The sequence below is a fragment of the Vicugna pacos genome, chromosome 16 (assembly GCF_048564905.1).
Source record: "Vicugna pacos chromosome 16, VicPac4, whole genome shotgun sequence".
In the NCBI taxonomy this organism is placed as follows: domain Eukaryota; kingdom Metazoa; phylum Chordata; class Mammalia; order Artiodactyla; family Camelidae; genus Vicugna; species Vicugna pacos.
This window is the reverse complement of record NC_133002.1, coordinates 18,813,358-18,818,124: the sequence shown is the minus strand read 5'-3', so window position 1 is coordinate 18,818,124 and position 4,767 is coordinate 18,813,358. Positions and strand designations below refer to the sequence as shown.

General features: G+C 35.7%; 1 non-coding gene across 1 annotated transcript; it reads left to right on the top strand.

Annotated features, from left to right (window-relative positions):
• The first annotated feature begins 2,590 nt into the window (after positions 1–2,590).
• TRNAA-UGC (transfer RNA alanine (anticodon UGC)) lies at positions 2,591–2,664 on the top strand. The gene has a single exon. It is a non-coding gene; the product is annotated as a tRNA-Ala (tRNA).
• The last annotated feature ends 2,103 nt before the right edge of the window (positions 2,665–4,767 follow it).

The window sequence follows — 4,767 nt, the reverse complement described above, 5'->3', positions numbered from 1 at the left end:
AATTGGTGATATTGGCAATCTTTGTATTGTGTTTGATTCAGTGTTTCTCCATTCTCTCATTTTGATATGTAATACTTTATTATGATTTAGTTTTAGGTATTTTTAAAACTTTTGTTAAGATTTTTCTTTTGACTAATGAATTAGACTTAAATTTTTTCTAATTATATTGAATATTTAAATTTATCTTATTATTATTGGCCTCTACCTTATTTCTGTTAGGGGTCAAAATATTATCTGTATATCATTAGTTCTTTCAAATTTGTATTTCAAATGTGTCTTTATAGACACATCTTAGTTGTAATCCCAGTGAGTCATGCTTTTGTGTAATCAATTCCCCTTGAATGATCATGGATAGTACCTGGGACTTACTTCAAACCAACACTATATGGCCCAAGTGATGGGCTGTTGCTCTCTGATTCATTTATCTTATAAGGCAAAGATGAAGACATTTTTTGAAGATGTAATTTGAGTCCCTAATTACTTGACTTTAAGTTAATCAAAATGGAGAGTATCTTGGGTGGGCCTGACCTAATAAGTTGAGCCCTTTAAAGGAAGATCTAGAGGTTAGAGACTTGAAGCTGCAGAGAATCTCTCTCCTTGCTGGCTTTGAAGATGAAAGCTGTCATGATTTGTACAGCTATTAGGAAATGAATTCTGCCAATTTTCAGGACTTTGGAAGTGACTTCTTCCCAACTTAAGCCACAAGATGAGAATGCAGCCAAGACAACACCTTGATTTGTTATGAAGCATTGAAAATTAATTCATTTTGTGACCTAGTACATGTTCCACTTTTGAAAATATCCCATATGTGCTTGAGAAGAATATACATTCTCTAATTGTTGGTTGAGAAATTCTTATGTATTCATGAGATCAAATTTATAGTTCTTCACAAGCTTCCTCATTCTCTCTCCAATTCAGCATAGCTTTCTGTGTCTCTAGAATTTTTCCAGTTTCCCCTGTGTTTCCTATTTTCTAGGATATTCATTTATAAAAGCCATCCATGGTTGAACTTGGTGGATAATGGAGTCTGAGTGACAGATACCTAGCATCGTGTACTAAATTGCCACCTTGTGAACACCAAAATAACCCCTTTTCCACTCAACTGTCAGAATAATCATTTTAAAAAATCTAGATTTTATCAGGTAATGTCTGTTTTAACACATCAGTGGGTTCCCATGGCTCTATTTTCCTCTTCATTCTCTGCACTTCTGAAAATTGCTGGAATTGTTCTTTGAAGTCCTCGATGGTGCCGTATTCCCTCCTGTAACAGGGCTTTTGCACATGTTGTTTCCTCTGTTGGAAATGTTTTCCCCTCCTCTCTTTGCCTAGTTAAATCTGATTGATCTTTGAAACTTCAGCTTGAGAATCCTCATGGAATCCGTCTGTTAACTCTTGGACTAGGTCAAATGCTCCTGGTCTCAGAGCACACAGTAGTCCTTTTTCATAGCACTTGCCAAAGTTGCAGTTTTACATTTGAGTATTTAGTAAATGTCTGTCTACTCCTCTATATTACAAGATCCATGAGGCCAAGGATGTTGTTTATCTCTGTACAGAATTTTAGTTCTGTTGCCTGGCACTGTGTCTGTCAGTCATATAGTACTTGCTCAGTTCATGTCAAAATGAGGCAGAATCGTGAAGTAGCAAATACCAGGATTTTGGATTTTTACTTCGAATCCAGCTTAGCCACTTATTGTGAGACCAAAGTACTTAACATCTCTGTGCCTCAGTTTCTGCATCTGTTAAATGGGGATAATAATGGTATCTACCTTAAAGGGTTATTTAGAAAATTAGATAAGTTATTACATGTAAAGCACATGAAATGGTACCTGGCTCATAATAGATGTTGTATTATAGTTCATTATTATTAAGTGAAAAGAAATATACTTTCAGATTTGCAGGCTTATAACCTTATAATCTAAAACATAAATAAGTATATAACTTTTTTATTTGTAATATAGAGTTGATTGACCAAATTATACAAAACTCTGTTGTTCCAGGAGGGTTCTATGTCACTATTATTTTGTCATCCTTTTACCCCTGGCGGATTTACCTGATTGATGATGATGCCAAAGTAGCTCACCTTGGACGCCTCCTTATAAGTTTATAAGTATGTTATCATCATCTGAGTCTCATAACAACCTGGTCAAGGGGGTCTTTTAGTCATCTCGTTTTTTTTTTCAGATGGAGAAAATAAGGTTCATAGAGTTTATTTTTTCTTGGAGCAATACAAAAATGAAATTAGTACTTTCAGTATTCATGTTAACTTGTTACAAGGGAAATGTTCTTCACTGTGCTGTGTGGAACACTGAAAAAGGGAGCTTATAAATAAAACTGCAGAAAATATACATGTCAACAAAAGACATTTGACTGGGCAGGTAATATGATAGTTATTAATTTCTCAAGTCCTTCGATTAATCTGTTCTTTTTATTTTGTCTGGTCATTTACAGGGGCTAAAAGCTGAGTGTACTTCTAAAATTGAATGCAACCCTTCAAGCTGATGTACCTCTGTCTGAAAAATATTTTGTCCATGACTTGTTGTAGTTACAGTCACCGAGTATCTTATTTCACTAAATTCAAAACTCTTGCAGGGGATGGTATGACTCAAGTGGTAGAGTGCATGCTTTGCATGCATGAAGTCCTGGGTTCAATCCCCAGTACCTCCTCTAAGAATAAATAAATAAGTGAACCTAATTACCTCCCCCAACCAAAAGAAAAACTCTTTATGAGATGTTTAAATAAGATAAGCTTGTGCTGGTACATTGTTTGTAAAAATACTTTTCTTATTTGATTAAGATTATTTAAACCTACTTTCTCATTTGCTTTTGTTATCTATTTCCATCTACTCTTTCTAGTATTCTGTTCTCACTTAAGGTTATTCCACGGTGAAGTAGCCAACTGTTTTTAACTGCTGTGTTTCCTTATAATTGCATAATTTATATACACAAAATATGTTTTTCTTGCAAAATGTGAAGCAGTCTGCTCCATTTGGTAATTAGTTGTGTTTCTTTCCTAATCAGCTAGCGATTTTTCACTATCGTCTGTGGTTTCTCCCTAGTGTATGCCAGGAATGAAGAAGGTTAAAACACTATTATCCTCATTAACTTGCTTAGGTCAGGCCCATGGGTGGGAAACTGTTTATTTTTTTCAAACTACCATCTGAGTATTTCATAATTATGATTTCCCAGAAATTCAAGTTAAGTACAAATGGGATAATGGCAGAAACCTGTTCATTACTCTAAATTATAGTAATTTTCTAATCCAATGACCTCTACCACACACTGGCCACCACCTAAAGCGTTTGTCACTGGTTTGCTTTTGGCTTGTTATCTTATTGTTATTATGAATAATTTATTGGTAGAGGACAAAGGGTCATTTACTTTCACAATAATACAAATAGAGTCATATTGAGCATTACAAGAAGCCAGAGAATAACTGCCCTTTTTTTATTGTTATTACTTTCTACCATTCACCCTTTTGGAAAGATTATTATACTTTTCAATTTCCATCTGCAATGATTGTAGAAGTTTTTTTCTCCCCACCCCCTCCCACCGTGGGATTGCATGATGGCTTATTGCAGTTAGAGGAAGGACTTCCAAAAAATATTTTTCCTCAGTGCTTTCCTATGTATTGGTTCCCCTCCTACCCTCGCTGACATTCCGTCTCCTCTTTTCCCATTATCAATAATGAATTGCAGGGAAATCATGGTGGATATTGCACACAATCAGTGGAACTTTGGAGTGGACCTTAATGTTGCAAAACACTTTTAAAGTCTGGTAATGAGATGCTATGGAGAAATGAGCAAAGATGGGTAATTTATCTTAATGATGACAGCAAAATAAAAGGTATGAGTCAACGATAAATAGAAAGTATAGAAAGACTGGCAATAAAAGAACAGAGTTTTGGTTTCATAAGCATTAAGAACAGGGGAAAAAAGAAATCCAAGTTCACATACATACTTCTCTACAAAAAGGACCCAGAAGTTAGGAAGCCACTGAAATAAAAGTTGAGACTACATATGAACTTGGACTAAAATAATTGCTTCACTAATTGCGTGGGATGTAGGTGGGGATAGGGAGCAACTAATTTTCACTTGGTCAACATTTATTAAACACTTCTTACATACAAAGCACTGACCTAAATTGTCATAGGGAAACAAATGAAATTAGAGACTTACTATACAATTCTGGGTGAAAAAGGGTTCAAGCATCAATCCCCAGCGTGTAAGAAATGCTAAAGCTTTTCCTATGGGTAATATCAGGAAGTTCAGAAATCCAGTCTATTCTTTTTCAACATTCCATCTATCTCTCTCTTCTCAGTCTGTTAGCCAGGGCTATCTTAGCACTTATGAATATATTTTTGTGAGACTGAAGGTGAGAAGAGTTCTGTTTTTATTGGCACTCTTTGTTATATTATGCTGATTACAATCTAAGGGCTTTGGCTGCTGATGAATCAAGCGAAACAGGAAAACCGAGTGACATCACCTGCTTTCTTAGAGATTCTCCAAAGGGAAATGCTCACTTTTCAGTATTACAATCAATGAAAAGGCTCTCCACCAAACTGCTGAGGGCTCTTTGGAGTAAAGTTATTTTCTTTCACCTGGTCATGTATAAAAGTCTGTCCCAGGGTGATGGGAGTAGGCTAAGCTCTGGTCTCAGCTGCCTCGTAGATATCGGGTAGTAGCAATATAGGATGCTCTATTCATTCTCAGAATGAGCATGCACAATCTGTTATGAAGAGAGGTGTGGAAGACTGCTAAAGGCATCAAC